This window comes from Physeter macrocephalus, chromosome 10 (genome assembly GCF_002837175.3).
Source record: "Physeter macrocephalus isolate SW-GA chromosome 10, ASM283717v5, whole genome shotgun sequence".
Classification (NCBI taxonomy): domain Eukaryota; kingdom Metazoa; phylum Chordata; class Mammalia; order Artiodactyla; family Physeteridae; genus Physeter; species Physeter macrocephalus.
The window spans coordinates 48,308,151-48,328,945 of NC_041223.1; positions in this window are offsets into that span (position 1 = coordinate 48,308,151).

Here is a 20,795-nt window from a genome sequence, read left to right on the forward strand (position 1 = left end):
AAAGAACATTAGACAAAGGAAATTATTAGCCTTATATGTATATATTAGGAAAAAATTATTATTCAATGATTTAAACATCATAGGAAGTTAGTAAAATCATTAAACCTGAAGAGAATATTAAAAAACGAGTAAAGAACGGAACTTAATGAGACAACTTCTGTTTAAAAGTTTTCTCCTCTCTCCTGAAATTGTTCATTTTTTCAGTTATTATATCTTACCTTCTCCTGTAAATTATTTAACATATAAAATGGTCACTTTTAAGTTATTGGAGTATCTGGGTTATCTGTAGGTCTGCTTCTGTTGGCTACTTTTCCTCTTGATTATGGGTTACATTTTCATGTTTTTAAAAAAATTCTCATTAAAAAAATGATATTCTAGACAGTTTTAGGCAGAAAAGAGGAGATTGAACACTAATACATTTCTATTAATATTTGTTTTATATTTCCAAGATACTGCAAGCAAGCCCTTTTCTCTGTCTGGTGGTTAGGATGGCGATTGGTTATCAGATTCCTCCAAAAATCAAGTTGAAGTGAGGCTGAGCAAGAACTGAGATTAAGTTGAGTTTGTCTCTGCTTAGCCCTGCCCTCATTTCCCACAGCACTGATGGTGAGGAGGAGTACTTTTTTATTGTTGGTATTTGAGCTGGGAGGGTATCAGGCCAAAGTTTCAGCTAGTTGGTTTTCAGCCCTAGCAGGATTAGAAGCATCATGAAAATGTGGGAGACTCCATAGATTTCTCAGCTTTCAGGACTCCCTCCACTGGTGCTTTCTCAGAAAAATACATGGGGGTTTGGTGAAGAGAAGAATTTGGGGGCTGAAAGTGTCCTCTCACATTTGTGGCTCCTCAAAATTCCAATCCATTCTGTTAGCTCATCACATTCTCGTTTGGTTTCTCCTTGTCTCTCAAAGTCTTTCCATTGATAACAAATCTGCTCCTCTGACCACCTGCACTGAGATCAGGTGCTCGAGCCTAGTTATGAAAGCTGTGGCTTCTCTTTGTTCATTTAACAGGGGTACTTCCTCTCTAGAATTTAGTTAATCATTGCTCTTTGATAGCCTCGTAAAAAAACTTTGATTTTTATTGTATTTGTTAGTCTTATTGCACCATAGGAGTAAATGTCTTTCACATTATATATGTTTCCTAATCGAAAAAGAGAATCTACCTGAGCAATTTTATTTTATACTTAAGTTAATAAATTTTAAAAGTTATTTTTAGCAATATAGATAAATGAATCTGCTAGAAGACAAAAGAATTTTCACATAAAAGTAGATTTACCAAATCATATCCATTCAACAAATCTGCATCACTTTAACAAAGCAAAAATTTATGTAATTCCCCAGAATTCAATCTTCCATTTCATTTGGGTGGAAAAATGTTCATTAATTATGAATTAATATCTTTTTGTTGATTATTGAAAGAGCACAGATAATAAGATAAAAAGTAGACTTCCAGGTACATTGTAGCCATTGTATTAGTTTATTTTGTAGTATTCAATTTGCCTATAAACTCATAGTAAGAAAATCTGTTAAAAAGACTTAGTGCCTTTCTTTTCTTCTGTAGTGATTTAATCAGAACATAAAGGAATTGTATAGTAAGAAGTAAATAAGGACTAGATTAAGGGTTTGCAGACTAGAAAGAATATATAAAATACCTAAATCTAAAACATATAAAGAAAACTTTCGTATCATTCATGTGTTCACTTAAGTAGCACTTTTCATTTCCTTCAAGAACATTTCCTTTGCCTTCACAAGTTGGCTAACGGTTTGGGGCAAGAGGCCTAGCTTTTGGCCTATCTGGGTTTTTGACACATATTCCTCACTAAGCTTAATCATTTCTAGCTTTTGATTTAAGGCAAGAGATGTTGGATTCTTCCTTTCCCTTGAACACTTACAGGCCATTGTAGGGTTAGTAATTGGCTTAAGTTCAATATTGTTGTGTCTCAGGGAATAGGGAGGCCCAAACTGAAGGAGGTAGATAGGGGAATGTCCAGTTGGTGAAGCTGTCAGAACACATGTAACATTTATTGATTAAGTTCAAGTCTTACATGGACGTGGTCTGTGGTGCCCCTAAACAATTACAATAGTAACATCAAAGATCACTGATCACAGATCACCATGATGAATATATTAATAATGAAAAAATTTGCAGTACTGTGAGAATTACCAAAATGTGATGTAGAGACACAAAGTGAACAAATACTGTTGGAAAAATAGCGCCAATGGACTTGCTCCCTGCAGGGTTGCCTCAAACCTTCAATTTGTAAAAAACATGATATCTTCAAAGTGCAATAAAGTGAAGCACAATAAAATGAGATATGCCTATATTCCCTTCTGTAATTGTCCCATAGTTCTTGGATATTTTGCTTCATTTTTTTTTATTTGCTTTTCAGCTTGAGAAGTTACTGTTGACACATCTTCAAGCTCATTAATTCTTTCAGCAGCCCATGTTCAGTCTACTGATGAGCCCATTAAAGACATCCTTCATGTCTGTTTCAAAGTTTCTGACTTCTATACTAGTTTCCAGAATTCCCTACCGAAAGTTATATTACTGAGAGCATCAAATGAGGAATTCTCAAAAGCAACAAGTTAAATGATTTTACTCTAATGAAGCCACCTAGTATAGCCTCTCTAGTTCACATTCTGGTTGAAAAAACTTAACAGTGCTCCTTATGAACATAAGTTAACAGACACTGCAAGAAAATGGAAACCTATTTATTCTTAACTCAGCACAACAGAAAAGAATTTCCTTTTCTGTTCTCACTTATTAGACCATCAATTAATTTCTCTTTACACTCCAGGACACAGCATGGAAAAGACCTGATAATTGCAAGCAAACCTAGATTTCAGTAAGATGGCTACTTCCCACTGAGGACTTTAAGTGTTCACGGGGACCCTGCTGTGTTGAATATAGATTCAGTGCCCTGTCAGGAGGATGCTCTTTTTGTTCCCATATTAACTTTCAGATCACCGACCTGTGGAGTCTGCCTCGTACTTTGAACAAAACAGAATATTCACCTATAAATTCAGACCTCCTGACATTCGTGCAAATATCCAGTTAGGAAAAAAAGCCCTTTTCCCTGTCATCTTTGAATTAGAAGCAAAGGATTTCCCAAACCTTTACAAAACGCATTTCTAACTAATTGCCTGCTACCCTGACTTGTTTTGAACAGCTTCAGTAATGGAGAACTTTCTTCCTCTTCAAGCAGCACATTCCATGTGGACAGCTATCATAATGTTGGATCCAGATTGTTTCATTCTCTCATTCATTATCCTTCTTTCATTTTATTTTTCTCCTAGTGTCTTATATGACAGCCTTTTAGAAAATGGCACTTCCCGTATCTAACACCCATTCACACAATGGGTCTTTTTAAAATTTTTTTCTAACTGAGCATCCCAAGTTCCCTCAGTGATACCTTACACCACATGGCTCTGTTCTCTCTGGAGATGTGGCACTCAGAACAGGACCTAGGAATGTGTGAGATCAGTGGATAAACTCTAGATTACATATCCTATACTCTGCCTCTTCTTTGTATTTGTAAGCTACTCAAAGACAGATCACTCTCTTGGCTAAGTAATATCCATTGACAGAGAGTCAGGAAAATTACAACAGGGAGGTGAGACTCTCTGTGATGCCTTACCTTTCTTAATCTTCCTTATTTGGGGTCCTCATTACTTTCTCATAGCATGATCTCTCATGTGCATCTGGATGCTCCCTGTCAACAAAACTTCCTTTTCTGTGCCGTATCCCAGCAGGAACCTGATTATCTCTGTTGAAAGTAGATTAGTATTGAGTTAATTAGAAAAGTTTAATTTCAGATTTACCTGGTGATATTTTTTTCTATCAGCATCAACTACAGAGTTGTGCACAAATCCAATGCTTTATAAATTGCTTAAAATAAATGTTAACCCATCCGAAATGCACATATACCCAGAAAGCACTTAAAGGATGGCTAAAGATGTTATATTCCATATTTAGAAACACACAGGTCTGAGTTGCCTCTATTTAGGACTGGGATATAGAAAAAGCAGACCTTTTCTAAACCAGCGTTACTCAAAGTGTGGTCCCTGAACAGACGTATAAACAGCATCTGGGAACTTAATAGAAATGAAGACTTGAGGCACCTCCCCAGGCTTAACTGAATCAGAATGCCTGGGGATAGATCCCAGAATTCTCTCCAGAAAATTGTTATGCAGAATAAAATTTGAAAACCAGGCTTCTTAACCACGGCTCACTCTCATAATCTGTCCCTTCCAGGCGGCTCTGGCTTCCTGTTGACATGGTATTAAGTGTGGTAACATGGAAGAAGAGTGTATGATCTCCAGCACTGGGTGCCTGTAGTATTCAAGATTTTCAGTGATCTGATTCACTATCCTTACTCCCAGCTTTCTCCTAAAGAACCTCTCTTGGATTACTTCTCTTGCACACATTGTTGTCTGAACTATCATTCAACCTAGAATGCCAATGTTATTCATCTTCATCTATCAGAATTATGTTCATCTTTCAAAATAAAACCTAAAACCCTGCCTCCTCATCACTTTGCTGACAAACCTAGATACTGCACTTAGGAAAAAACTCTTCTTTTTCTAAACCCTCCTGTCACATCATTCACAACCCTCTTGTACTCATTAACACATTCTACCTGTGTAATAATTAAGTGTTCCTAAAACAACAACAACAAAAACTGAGACTGAAGCAAAATTTTATATGCTAATAATTAATTAGAGAGTATAATCACAAAGATCAAGTAAGGGGAAAAGAGATGAGGCAACAGAGGGGGGAAAAAGAAATTAAATTCAAGAAGATGAATTCCTGATGTGGGTACTGCTTGGTATCAAGTGCATCTAATTGGTTATTCTTGAAGAATCATCCTTATAGCACCCATATGAAGAACTACATCTCAGTACACCCTGTCCAGAGTGAAGAAGGTACAGAAATGCAAGATTAACAGGGACTTTAAAATGTCTGCTTAATGAATTCCATGAAATTAATAAGTTCTTCTCTCTACACCAGAAACTTACAGTCTGGAAATGTTCCAGTTGTCATTTATTCTCTTTATTCTTACATCTGCCAACTAGATGTCTATGTCCAGTGCTGTTTTGGAGTCCATTTGTTAACTTCTATAAAAACCCATAAAACAGAGTCTACAGTCTTTAATCTATTTGACAGATAAGGAATATGACCTCCAGCTAGGGCACAAAGTATCGGATACTTTTTGTGTGTGTGCATATTTTGGGGAACATTAGAACATTTTATATTCCAAATTTATTTGAAAATATCTGTAGTGAAAATGATTGCATTTACTTTTCACACAGTACTTGAACTAAAACTTGCTTTGCAAGACAAATTTTTATCTTGTTCCTGGCAATCACATAAAAAGCTATAGGAAATACAAACAGAATCTGTACTTGCTGCTGTGAGGAAAGGAAGCTAGAGGCAGTGCTGAAAGAATGATTTCTTCATAGCACAGGTACATTTCTAAAGTAAAAGTCTTGGGGGCTGAAAAGAATGTCATCTCCTTGTGCTGCCTACAACAATGCTTTAATATGGAAGGAAGTGTGCAGGTATATCAGCTTTTGGCAAATCTCTTTCAGTACTTTTAAATGAATCAGTATAAATTGAGCTGTTAGGTAAACTTATCATGTGAATATCCTGAAGCAGTTGTACTCTATGTAGAGTAAATTTTTTGCAATAGAAAAAAATTGCAACCAAGAGTTTATGGAAATTGAAATGATCGTGAAAGAAATTTACTCAATTTAACAACTGCTCAATTCAATAATTGCTGAATGCACACTTATTAAATACTCCATTTTTTAAAAGAAAAATACATGCCATCCATATTCTGGGTGCTTATTATGCGATCTGTAGTATAGATGTTAACATCATGGAAAACTGCAGAAATGTAATACCAAACACATGAAGCAAATGAGAAGAGGCTATGAGGCAGAATGGTTTGATTTTTTTTTTTACACATTATTTTAAAGCTTCTATACGTTAAATGCTCTCCTGTCCCATGACTGTGTTTGTGTACCCAACACTAAAGGTAATAGAACTCTTGTGGCCTAGGAATGAAGACGGGAGAAGTTAGCATCTGCCCTTTGGAGGAAAGCAGGGGCTTTTCTTCTTCTGCCTGGAAAAATCTAGCCATAGATTTTTTGTTTTTTAAATATGGGTGATTGAGCTGATTTGCATGGGAAGTGGGGGAAGGCTGGATATTATGATGGGAGGATTCTGTGGGAGAGGAGAGAAAAAGAAATCCCTAAAAGTAGAAGGTGAATTTTTTCTTAAAGATACATTGCGTTATTGAAATGCTTGTATAGAATTTTTCTGTTCCTAGTCTTCTAAAAGAAAAGACAGTGCTTGAAAGAACATGAGGTTAGGATTTACAATGTGCATCCATGCGAGCAATGCCTCTAAGGATATTTGTGTTACTGAGCTATCCATCACAAGAATCATCTGTGAACTGAATGATAAGTGGAGTTTCCAAAGTCAAGTTTTGAAGAGATTTACAGAAAAAGAAGGGACCTACCTTTAAGAAAATTGGTAAACAATTTAAAACTTAGCCTACACATTACTCATAATCTAAGAATTTCAAAGCTTTGACAGAATATTTGTCTGAGGGAGTTTAAATCTCAAAACCAAAATCTTGATTATTAACTGAATTTGCATTTTATTAGGAAGATGCTGTAGGTATAATCAGTTTTCAGTCCTTCTGTGCATAACCTTCATTGACTTAGAAATGCCTCTAAAATTATTTACAGATATTTCAAATACAAAACAATTATAACTCAATAAGCATTAATGTAATTATTTTGGACCTATGTATTGAATGTCAGAAAAATAATTATTTTGAATCATTTCATCTAAGACAAAATGAAATTGTAATTTTTTTAATCAGATACAATCAAGTGGAAAAGCTCAACTTCATTCATGGATTGCTTACCTCCTATTCCTTAACCAAATGTAATATGAATTAATTTGCCCTTTGGTCACTAAATTTAGGTCATACTACTAGTTGGTGTACTAAGTGGAGACAGTTGTTATAATTATTAATAGGGTGCTTAAGAAAAAAAAAGTTAATGCTAAGCCTAACTTATCCTGTGGCACAATATTTAATATCTCAGTTTTCTGAGATATTAAGTTTTCTGATACACTTAAAAAGGATAACACCTACTTGTAGGGTACTAAATTAAAGTAAACACAATGTATGAAAAGCACTTAGATAGTGCCTGGTGAATGACACGCATGTCATAGAGGATAGTTTTGTTACCATTACTGTTGCAAATATTACTAGGCAGTTCAAGTCAAATAATCAGAAAAACTTCATTTTACAGTGCTGAGTTATAGTTTAAACTGGCATCCTTAAGGGAGAACACTTTTCATTTCCATTTGGAGATTAACATCAGTTTGGGTTTGGTTGAAATGAGTGACATACTATACTTCTCCAAATAGCAAAAACACTTGTAAAAACAAAACTGTAATAGGTTAATTTGAACCAGTTTTCTAATTCCCATGTGAGAACTATTATTATGTTTTTATTTCCCAAAATCATATGGTCATAGAAAAAACAATTTTAGTGTTAACCAAATTAATGATATTCATAAAAATTGTTAATTTGATGATGTACTGATTTTGTTATTAATGGTTTTTAATCCAATACTCTCTAATGGATAGTTACAGCCCATAATTTTATAAAAATAATGATTTCAAATCATGTGGTACTGTCTAACTCAACAAAATAGTTTTGTAGAATTTGCATTTCATATATGTCCGGATGTGCAAAGTATTGATTCTTTGCCTATAACCAATCATATTAATTTGTCAAAGAAAAAACTGAAACTACTTATCTCATATTTTTACTCCATTTCCCATATGAATAAGAATCATCTTCATATTAAAAAGTGGAAAATAACATTCATAAGAAGGAATGGAAGTAGGTTGGGATTGACATATATACACTAATATGTATAAAATAGATAACTAATAAGAACCTGCTGTATAAAAAATAAATTAAATAAAATTCAAAGAAAGAAAACATTGAGAAGAAGGAAGAACCTGCTGTATAAAAAATAAATAAAATTCAAAGAAAGAAAACATTGAGAAGAAGGAATGGAAGTACTTAAAGATAAGTATATTAAAGAGCACAGGCTGTTGGACTAAATGTAATCTCTGATAGAGCAAATGGTGTCCTGGTAAATTACTGAAGTCTCTGGGAAATTCACAGATGAGATAGCTGAACCACTGCTAAGAATCTCTAAGGAAACTATAGGACAAGAAAATCACCATAAATCTTGAAGATGAGCAAATATAATGGCAATATTTCACCAAGAAATTGAACTAAACACTAATTTTTTCCTGCAAACTTGTACTCCGACTTTCAAACTTGAGTTCTTGAAAGAGAAACCTGCATAGATTGCATAGATTCACTAAGGACAAGTCATTGTTCACTAGTCTTGTGGTCATTTTTAAAAATAAGACAGAAGCTGGTTATTCAAGGAAAGTCTACCAACATTGTTTCTATATTATCTCTAAATTTTAGCATGGAATTGTAAAACTTCTGCTATAGCTTTCTAAACAATGTGAAATAGTAATAATGCAGTTTGGAATATTCATATAGATTTAAATAGTACTACTAATAAAAAATGATAATTAATGAGTCTTAACTTAGCAAAATGGAGGGCCTCTGTCTACAAATCTATTTCATTCAGTAGTTTATTTTTAAAATTTTCTATCAAAATAATATGCAAATATTTTAAAATACCATATTACAAAGTAGTTTATTTTTAAAAGCAATAGTCCCTACCTTACCTTTCCCACCCCAATCACAAACACCAGAAGCAATCATTTGTGATTTCCATGCTTAAACTTAGTTACTTCCATTTTCTCTAAATGATATACTCATTTTAATATTTCTCAATTTATCAACAGTAGGTATGATTTATTGCTTGTTATACCATGACTTTAAAGAGTTAGCTTACTTAAAATCTGCTTCATTCCCACCTCTTCTCAATAAAATTATAGTACTACTTTTCCTTTTTTTGGTAATGAGTAGAATATTTTATTTATTTATTTATTTTTAAATTTATTCTATTTTTTTACTTGAAGCATAATTGCTGGAAAATATTATATAAGTTACATGTGTACAATACAGTGATTCACAATTTTTAAAGGTTATACTCTATTTATAGTTACTATGAAATATTGACTATATTCCCTGTATTGTACAGTATCTCCTTGCAGCTTATTTTATAGCTAATAGTTTGTACCTCTTACTCCCCACCACCTATATTGCCCCTCCCCCTATATTGCCCCTCCCCCCCATATTGCCCCTCCCCACTTCCCTCTCCCCACTGGTAACCACTAGTTTGTTTTCTATATCTGTGAGTCTGCTTATTTTTGTTATATTCAATAGTTTGTTTTATCTTTTAGATTCCACATATAAGTGACATCATACGATGTTTGTCTTTCTCTGTCCGACATATTTCACTTCGCATAATGCCCTCCAAGTCCATCCATGTTGCTACAAATGGCAAAATTTTGTTCCTTTTTATGGCTGAGTAGTATTCCATTGTGTATACCACATTTTCTTTATCCATTCGTCTGTTGATGGACACTTAGGTTGCTTCCAGATCTTGGCAATTGTAAAAAATGCTGCTATGAACATTGGGGTGTATGTATCTTTTCAAATTAGTGTTTTTGTTTTCATATATATACTCAGGATACTCAGGAGTGGAATTGCTGGGTCATATGGTAGTTCTATTTTTAGTTTTCTGAGAAACCTCCATACAGTTCTCCACAGTGGCTGCCCCGGTTTACATGCCCAGCAACAGTGTATGAGGGTTCCCTTTTCTCCACATCCTCACCAACATTTGTGATTTGTGTTCTTTTTGATGATAGCCATTCTGACAGGTGTGAGGTTATATCTCACTGTGGTTTTGATTTGCATTTCCCTGATGATTAGCAATGTGGAGCATCTTTTTATGTGCCTGTTGGCCATCTGCATTTCCACTTTGGAAAAATGTCTATTCAGTTATTCTGCCCATTTTTAAATCAGGTTGTTTGTTTTTTTCTGATGTTGAGTTGCATGAGCTGTTTACATATGTTGGCTATTAATCCCACATCAGTCATACCATTTGCAAATATTTTCTCCCATTCAGTAAGTTGTCTTTTCACTTTGTCTATGGTTTCTTTTGCTGTGCAAAAACTTTTAAGTTTAATTAGGTCCCATTTGTTTATTTTTGCTTTAGTTTCCTTTGTGTTAGAAGATGGATCCAAAAAAATATTGCTGTGATTTATGTCAAAGAGTGTTCCGCCTATGTTTTCCTCTAGGAGTTTTATAGCATCCAGTCTTAGCCTTAGGTCTTTAATCCATTTTGAGTTTATTTTTGTATATGATGTTAAAGAATGTTCTAATTTTATTCTTTTACATGGAGCTGTCCAGTTTTCCCAGCACCACTTATTGGAGAGACTGTCTTTTCTCCATTATATATTCTTCTCTTATCTCCTTTGTCCTAGATTAATTGACCGTAACTGCATGGGTTTATTTCTGGGCTCTCTGTCCTGTTCCATTGATCTATGTGTCTGTTTTTGTGCCAGTACCATACTGTTTTGATTAGTGTAGCTTTGTAGTATAATCTGAAGTCAGGGAGCCTGATTCCTGCAGCTCTGTTCTTTCTGAAGATTGTTTTGGCTATTTGGAGTCTTTTGTGTTTCCATACAAATTTTAAAACTATTTGTTCTAGTTCTGTGAAAAATGCCATTGGTATTTTGATAGGGAGTGCAATTAATCTGTAGATTTCCTTGGTTAATACGGTCATTTTAACATTTGATTCTTTCAAATCAAGAACAGGGTATATTTTTCTATCTGTGTCTTCTTCAGTTTCTTTCATTGGTGTCTTATAATTGTCTGAGGACAGGTCTTTTACCTCCTTAGGTAGGTTTATTTCTAGGTATTTTATTGTTTTTGATGTGATGTTAAATGGGATTGTTTCCTTAATTTCTCTTTCTGATAGTTCATTGTTAATGTATAGAAATGCAACATATTTCTCTATATTAATTTTGTATCCTAAATTTATTGATGAGCTCTAGTAGTATTCTGGTGGCATCTTTAGGATAGTCTATATATAATAACAAATTTCTGGGGTTTTTTGTTGTTTTTCAAACATAGTGTATACTGAAACCCTTTATTGTTAGATAAGTATATCAATATCCATAATTATTCCTTCACCTCTCACCCTCCTGTCCACTAACCTGTATGAGCTGTACTTTGACTTTTGCATTGTCAGTAGTGATGACATTTAGATTCTATTCTGCCATTATGACAAAGCTTCCATGCTTTATCTGAAAGTTGAGCCTAAAGTTGAAAGTAAGGTTTTCACATTATTTTAATTATGTGCACTGTGCCCCATGCATACTGCAGTAGTTTACTTCAATTAGATTTCTACTCTGTCACTCAGGAAAGCATGCTCAAATGAATTCTCCCTCATGGCACTCCAACAGCTGGTCAAATATGTCACTTACTTTAAATTTGGTCCATGGTTGTGGTAGGCAGAATTATAAGATGACCCCCAAATCCCCACTTGCTAGTGTACAAACTTTGCATACTCCTCACAATGTGAATATGATGGATTTTAGTCCTATGATTCGATTATGTTAAGGAAGGATGATTGTCTGCATGAGCCCTTTAAATTTGGGTATTAATTTCAGATACAGAGGAGTCAGAGAAAGAAGTCAGAGAGTCATTTTTCCTGTTGACTTGGAAAAATGTAAAGAGATATGTTGTGAAATACCTATGAGGGGGATTATCCTCCAGGAGCTGAGAACAGTCTCTTGCTGACAGCTAGCAAGAAAACAGGGACCTCAATCCTACAGGCACAAGGAAACAAATCCAGCCAAAATCTTGAATGAGCTTAGAAGGGGATTCTTCCCCACGGCTGTCAGATAAGAACTTAGTCCTGCTAACACCTGATACATTGATTTCAGGCTTGTGTGAGACCCTGAGGAGAAAACCTAGTTACACTGTGCTAGCCTTCTGACCTACAGACTGTAAGATAGTAAATGGTGAGCTAATAATTTGGTATTGTTTTAAGCAACTAAATTTGTGGGAATTTGTTACACAATAATAGACAACACATACAGTATTTACAACTGTGATTGGAGAGTCAAAAAATCTCTGAGGACAGGATTTTTTCCTTTTTTTTTGAGGTGGTTTTAAAACATATCCACAAACTTTGATACTCTTATAAAACATATGGAGTTTAATTCCTCTCCACTTGAATACGAGCTGATGTTAGTGACTTGCTTTTGTTGAGCAGAATATATATATAAGTGACATGTTACTTTCCAGGCTAGGTTGAAAAAAGTGATGGATGCCCCAAACTGGAAGCAACCAAGATGCCTTTCAGTAGGATAATGGCTAAACAAATTGTTCTAAGTTTATACTATAGAATATTATTCCATGATTAAAAGAAATAAGCTGTCAATTCATACAACAAGATGGGTGAAAGTTAAATGCATATTTCTAAGTGACAGAAACCAGTCTTATAAGACTGCATGCTGTATGATTGCATTTATATGATGTTCTCGAGAAGGGAAGACTAAAGAGGTGGAAGACAGATCAGTGATGCCAGGACATGGAGAGGGGAGGGGTTGACTAGGACTAGGTGAAGGACACAAGATTTTTCAGAGCCGAGAAACTATTCTACAGGACACCATTTGACAAAACTTCTGTCAAAACCCATGGAACTTCACAACATAAAGAATAAACGTTAATATATGTAAATTAAAAAACAACAACAACCAGGAAAGCTCAAGATCTCAGGATGGAATGCAGTTTGTGACAAAAGAATCTAACTATATTATAAATGTGTGATGTAACCTCACTGAAGAGAATGAAGAAAAAGAGGTGTTGTCCTACATAACTTTGGAAATGACTGGAAAATGTAAGACTGAAGACAAAGGAACCGGATGAAAGCATTGCACTCTAGTTGGTAAAATTGTTTCTCATGGAAGTGCAGGTGAACAATTCTGAAGCCACTGTACATCTATACTGAATTAAACAATAAGTAAATAGATAGCAGATGGTGAAAATCAGGCTTATTCACCGTTAGAGTGGGAAGTTACAGATAAGCAAGAGGTGAAAGCTAGAATGAACCAAAGGTACTTGGACTCTGGTTTAGTTTAATATAAATACTGATGGATAATGTGAACACACGGAGATATGTATGTGTGCATGCATTAGAGTACATAAATGTATTTCTTCACTCTATCTGCTGAGAGGACCTAAAAAGTCATGGTCACACCCACTGTCCAGATATTAGTTTACAACCCCAGTCTTCAATAAACTTAAGCAAAGTTTTTTTGAGAAATGGCTGAATCTAGGACCAAGGAAAGGTAAGAAATATACAAGATGAGCTAGAGCATCTTGTGGTGTCAGAAGGGACATACTGCCAACTGAGAGAGCTGCTAATGGTTGAAGCTGAAACAATTTGAGCAGTGAGATAAATAATGAATAAGGGAGTATAACAAAGTATAAAATAAATATCCATGAATCCAGACTGATCTGATTAAAAATTGAATGATAGAGAAGAGGTAAATCTTCCATACAGAAGAATTCCAAATAATGTATATAGGTGCTGCTCCCTCAAAGAAGTGGAACATAACTCCTCATTCCTCAGGTATGGGCTGTGCTTTTTCACTTGCTTCCAAATAGGAGCTGGAGCCACAGAAAACATATAGCTGCCAGAGATGCTGCCTGAGGCAGGAAGGCTGAAGAAGAAATACCCTAGCTTCTCCTTTTCTCCCATCCTCCAGTCTATTGCCAGTACCTTCTGTTGGGTGAATGCAAGAAAAGTCAGCTCAATCAGGAGGCTGGGAAATGCAGTTTGTAAGATTCAGTCTCTGTGACACAGATCTTAGCAGAGAAAGGCAGAGCTGAGCAAGCCCAGGAATGGCACAAAAAAGTTTTCATATGGATCCAACAATCAAATGTATTGAGTCAAAATTTATTATATATCCATGTTGAAGTGGCAGGTTTTTATGAAAAAAGAATTGTATTTTCTAAGAACTTTTTATGTTAATTGAGAACTATAAACTGAAATCTTAGTAGGAAAGCGTAGCATTTAGTTTTTCACCAAGGAGTAATATCCAAGGCAAACAAAATTGTTGCATTTATGAACTCATTCAGATTTATATAGGTCCTTAGGGTTATATATTTATCTCAACTAATGTTAAGTCAGGCATTAAAAACCTGATATTTATTGAGCTCCTTCCCCAGTAGCGATTCGCAGTCGCCACAGTGAGTTGATAGCCTCGCTGTTCTTCCACAGATGCCATCTTGAATGAAATGAACGTCAAAGAAAGCACTCAGATAGAGCAACATAAATTAATCCTAACTTTATGGAAACCTTTATGGCATATGTTTACAATACATGATGTCTTTATATCTGACAGTAAAACAAACTTTTTGAATTCTGCTGAACTGATACCATTATAATCACTAGAGAGGAATTAAAAGAAAATTCCTTTTAGATATTCATTATATACTGCTGCTTAATCGCAAAGCTTTTTGATGAAAATATATGGCTGTTTTGCCCCCATGATGACAAATAACCAGATGTTTGGGAATATCCAGAAGTTCGTCTGAATATTTTTTAACTTTCCTCACTGTTTGGAGTGACATCAACACAGCTAACATATGGGAATTGCAGCTTGAATGGCAATATGTAGCTAAGAACAAATACAACTCTTTTTGGTAACTGTCTGTTTTGGCATATCGGCTATACTATAGTTATACAGATGATTTTAAAAATTAGATGAATAGAAGAGTATGCCTCACTACCATTGCAATTAACCTGGAAGGAACAAATACAACAAAACCCATCCCTTTACTGTCAAGCCTTAGTTTCCCGTTTCTTTTGCCCTAGCCTCCTAGTGGCATCTTCTTTTCATTCTGCCTACACTTGGTCAAAGCATTATAGCTTTATGAATACTATTTATTGAAGGTCTAACACATGCCCTCTGTGCTAATCAAAAACTTTAAAATAATCTTATGATACTAAAAAAAAAAAGTCAGTGGCATATTGGCTATGGAGACAGGTGGAATGGTAGTTGACTCTTTTAGTTCAACAAAATGATGTTTAGCTGCTTCAAGGAGGTAGAATGGAAATGAGTACTTGAGTTCATTCAGTCTCCATTCAGACGAATTCAATAAAAAGTCAAGGAAAATAGCATTTGGGGATATTGGCAAGGGTATAATGGGAATGATAAATTATGAATTCTAAACTGGATTGTGAGTGAAGTTATATGAGACAAGGCTTAGTTGGTTGAAAAAAGTAGAATCATATGAATAAAAAGATGGATGGAAGGATGAATAGATGGAGAATCATCTAGAATGCAGGCATTTGTCAATTGACATTATATATGTCTTAGAAAACACTGAGATTTTTTTGTAGTACAAGTTTGAGAGAAAACTAAGAATACCCTATCCTGACTGTCAAGAATTCCTTTCTGTTGAAGTCCTAATATTCAATATAAATCTTTGGCCAGGAATATTTTCATCCCTTCCTGTAGAAGAGCCCTTGGGGAATTACATTGAACATCTTAGTATACAATATGGTGTTTTCACAATGAGATTTAATTTCAGATCATCTGTTTCTAGCCAGTTTTAAATGGGAACACTTCCTAGATATGCTGCATGTAGTGCAACAGGAGTAGTATCAAACCATCCCATTTGAACAGGAAATTAATGTTGATGGAATCTATATAGGTTGATTTCTTTTTAATGGGACCATCCACTCCATTTATATGCAACTAACATCTTTTAAGCTTATAATTTGATAGGTTCCATGGTATATATTAGGGATATAAATCTTAATAGACTGTTTCTGCTCTTTAGAAGCATAAAGTCCAGGAGGGGAGTCATATATGTAAGCAGTGTAATGACATAGGTATAGCAGAGTACACTGGGATCACAAAAATGGGAGAAGCTGACTGCCTACTGAACTGGGGAAAGTTCATAAAGTAGTCAACACTTGTGCTGGGTCTTGATGGATAGATCAACAAGTGAGAATGTGTAAGATCTGAGTATTAATCATAAAATATTCACTTCTCTACCTCTCCCTCTTTGGGTGGAGCATATTTCTCTCCCACATTGATATTGGGTTTGACCATGTGCATTGTTTTATCCATACGAACTCAGTGGCCATGATGCAAGCAGAGTCCTTAAATGTGCTACTGTGATCTAGGGTAACAACTTATATTCAGTAATCTTCCAGAAGGAGAACATACTCTGGATAGCTGCTGGTTCAAGGAGAATGAGGAAGCACATGGAGCTGATCTAATTTCTAATCTATAGCTTGGAGCCAAGCCTGGTAGATCCCAGCTGAGCCTTACCTAAAATAGAGCTGCCCACACAATGCATAAGAGGAAAACAAAACTGTGTGATGCTGTAAACCACTGTACTGGGTGTTGAGGTAGTTTGTTATGCCTTATTATTGCCACATAACTAAATAATACAGAGGGAAAGTCTTGCCTGGTAGGGGAAATGCTATATGAAAGAACATGGTTATTACTTTGCTATGACTAGACAATGGGTGATTAAAAGGGAAAGAAGGGAACTGGAAGACACAATTTGAAGCCCAATAGTGAATCTGAAGTGTTGGACCAAATCCCATAGGTGGTGTAATGTCATCAAAGTATTTTTCACTGAGGAAATGACATAATCATACTCCACAGAGTTAATCCTGCAATTTTATCTAGGAGGGTATCTACCAGAAAACTCACTCATTCAACAGATAATTAATGAGCACCAACTATGTGCCAGACATTTGGGATATATTAGTAAACAAAAATAAGATCTCTGCTCTTACCTCTTAGTGGAGGAAAATAGACAATAAACAACAAGTATAATAAGCAAGGTATATGGTGTATTAGAAAGTGATATGTACTGTGGAAAAAATAAGAAAAAGCAGAGCATTCAAGGGAGGGCTGCAATTTTTAAAAGGTTAGATGGGGTAGGTCTCATTGAGAAAGTAACATCATCTTGGAATCTGCAGTATCAAGGATTTTTCAAGATTGGCAGCTATCATGTAGCTGTAAGCATCTAGCCAAAAATTCCATTAAAATGACTCTATAATTAATGGTATAAACTGTTCCTTAGAAAAAGCTTATGACTCACACAACTTGTAAAGCATCAGATAGAAAGAAGTTGTAGAACGTTATGACTCCAATAATAACAGCAAAGACGTCTTTGTCAATATGTACAGTGTTCTATTCTGTGATAAAGTGGTTCATGAATAGGCAGTAACTGCTGCTGCTGGCCCACCTGGCGTCTTGTGATGAAACATGTTTTCAGCACCAGGATCTGAGTCTTCACTGGTGAGAAACGGTGATTTATGTTCACCGAGGCATACCGCAAAACCTTGGCAGTCAACACCAACTTGGCATTCTGGAAAGTATCTTTATGCTGGAGAATTCAAACACTGTGCCAGGCCTTCCTCTAAGAAACAGCGGAACTGACTCAGTTATGGTTTCAAGTTATATTTTCTTTTAAGGAAGATAGCATGAAGTTATTCAAATGGTGCAAAAAGATTCTAAGTCCTTTCTTTGCTTTACGGTGGACGCATCATGGAATACAAGTATCTTAGTGTTTTGTGCTAAGTGGAACTCTGCTGATAGGAACTGTACAATATAGATACTGTGGTGTAAGGTGCTACATGATTTTATTCATTTCCTAGTTTGCTCTCTTAAGTAGCATAGATTTGTGGAAATCTTTCGGCAAGACAATTCTTTTTTTTTATAGATAATGTAAAAATCTATTTTATTTTTAAAATTTATTTTTATGTACTTATTTGTGTATGTATTTATTTTTATTGAAGTATAGTGGCTGTACAATATTATATAAGTTACAGGTTTACAATGTAGTGATCCACAATTTTTAAAGGTTACACTCCATTTATAGTTATTTTAAAATATTGGCTATATTCCCCGTGTTGTAGAATATATCCTTGTAGCTTATTTTATAGCTAATAGTTTGTACCTCTTACTCCCCTACCCCTATATAGCCCCTCCCACCTTCCCTCTCCCCACTGGTAACCACTAGTTTGTTCTCTATATCTGTGAATCTGCTTCTTTTTTGTTATATTCCCTAGTTTGTTGTATTTTTTAGATTCCACATAAAAGTTATATAATAAAGTATTTGTATTTCTCTGTCTGACTTATTTCATTTAGCATAATGCCCTCCAAGTCCATCCATGTTACTGCAAATAGCAAAATTTCATTATTTTTCATGGCTGAGTATTATTCCATTGTGTATGTATATCACATCTTCTTTATCGATTCATCTGTTGAGGGACACTTAGGTTGCTTCCATATCTTGGCAATTGTAAATAATGCTGCTATGAACATTGGGGTGCGTGTATCTTTTTGAATTAGAGTTTTGGGGTTTTTTTTGGATATATACCCAGGAGTAGAATTGCCGGATCATATGATAGTTCTATTTTTAGATTTTTGAGAAATCTCCATGCTGTTTTCCACAGTGGCTGCCCCAGTTTACATTCCCACCAACAATGTGCAAGGGTCCCCTTTTCTCCACATTCTCACCAACACTTGTTATTTGTGTTCTTTTTGATGATAGACATTCTGACAGGTGTGAGGTGATATCTCATTGTGGTTTTGATTTACATTTCCCTGATGATTAGCGATGTTGAGCATCTTTTCATGTGCCTGTTGGCCATCTGTATTTCCTCTTTGGAAAAATGTCTATTCACTTCTTCTGCCCATTTTTTAATTGGATTGTTTACTTTTTGATGTTGAGTTGTGTGAGCTGTTTATATGTGTTGGGTATTAATCCCAACATATCATTTGCAAAGATTGATCATATCATTTGCAAAGATTTCCTCCCATTCAGTAGGTTGCCTGCAAGACAATTTTAGGTAGTCCATCTTGACACCTCCTTCGCCCTCATCCTTCACATGCTGCCCTACTAAGTCCATCTCTCCACTGCTGATTCTCTGTCTTCTCTGACATCAACACAGTTCACAGCCACTCTCATCTTAGAATCCTCCCAGCTCTCCTCACAATGTGAGTTCTTGTACACCTACCCTCTGTGCTCTGCATTGCAACCTGAGTGGTCTTCAAAAAATGTAAATCAGTCACTGACCTGTGTAAATCTCTTCACTAGTGCCCTACCATTGTTTTATTTTTCTGTTTTTCCATCTTCTATTTTTAATAAAAACTTATTTATTCATTACAAATTTATATGTTTCACATTCTATTTCCAGTCTTTAAAAAGTTACTCTTGAATTTTGAGAATACACATGTAACAAAGTCTACCCTTTGGATATGAGTTAAAAAGTCACTTGGTCAAGGAAAGTTTTCTCTTGACATAAGTCCTCATAACATCCTGTTTTATTATTTCATAGAACTTATTTTTATCGTACATAGAATTAATTATGTAATTAATTTATTACGTCTGTCTCATTCCCTCCTCCTCCACCCTACCACCAACAAAGGCCATTAACACCAAGGGCAGGGTTCCTATCAAGTTCGCACCAAATCCTTAATGCCAATCATAATACCCAGCATTTAACATTTATTTAGAGAGTAGATGGATAAATGGATTAATGAATCAATCAATCAATATATCATTCATATACCAAACTACAATTTACCACTGAAAACCAGCATAAAACAGATAAGAACTCCCTAACAGAGATGTTTCATTATGTAAAGAAAAAGTTGTATAGAGATAATATCTTTCACACAGTTGTAATGTACAATTCAAACTGTAAGTAATTATCTTCATGAAGAAAGAAAGAAAGGGAAAGAGACAGAGACAGAGAGAGGGAAGAAAAGAAAAGTAAAGCAAAGCAAAGGAATCAGAGAAGTCTATGGAACCCATCTCACTAAAACTGCAGAACAGACACTGAGTTGAGAAAAAACACATGTAAAGTTGTAGGACATGGAATAACATTTTGATATAACTAACATATTTTTGGTTCTAAATTATATCAATTCCAATTTTTAGTCTCCTGGCCTTTTCTCCATGAAAGCAAAACTATGCAGTTGAGCCATATGAAGCTTGAGCCAATTGGCTCTGAGCCAATAGAGGACTGAGTGACAACTGGAAGAGAATTCAAGTTGGGGTGCATTTCTGAGAAAGGGATTCTATAACATTTCTCCTATTCCTGAAGTGAGTTTGAAGGGAGGGCATGTAAAAGAAACTCCAGTTAAATGTTAGTGATTCTGAAAATAGAAACTATCCTCTTCCCAACTGGATTTTGGAAATAACATTCTCAAGAAAGCGTCTACTGCCTTGGTAGGGTTAGAAAGAAGAGATGGATCATAGAGGCAAGTCTTGGAAGGGAGGGCCTGAAGAAGCCCCATCAAGTTTCCATGACGCTGGAGTTCCATGAGAAAGCAAACATGGTGGGACTCTGTGGTCAGGCTGGGCAAGACGCAGATGCAGAGGCCAACCCCACAGCCATAGGAACACATCCCTCTTGGGAGAAGTGAGCATGAAGACCATTCATAGGGCTAGAGAGGATAAGTTATAGTTCAGTGGATATACCACTGTGACAGAGGATGGCTGCCACAAAGCTGACACCTGCTGCATGTCATGATGGTATGTAAGTGCCTGGAATGTTCCCCTACAGAGAAGAGGCAGTGAAAGTGGAATCTGGAATTGAGTGAATTTAAGCTTGAAGTGATTGATGATATTCTGGGATGTCTGAGTCTACCTAGACTTGAAAAAATTAAGTTTTCTGCCATCAAAAATAATAGCTCAAAGTAAAGACTTA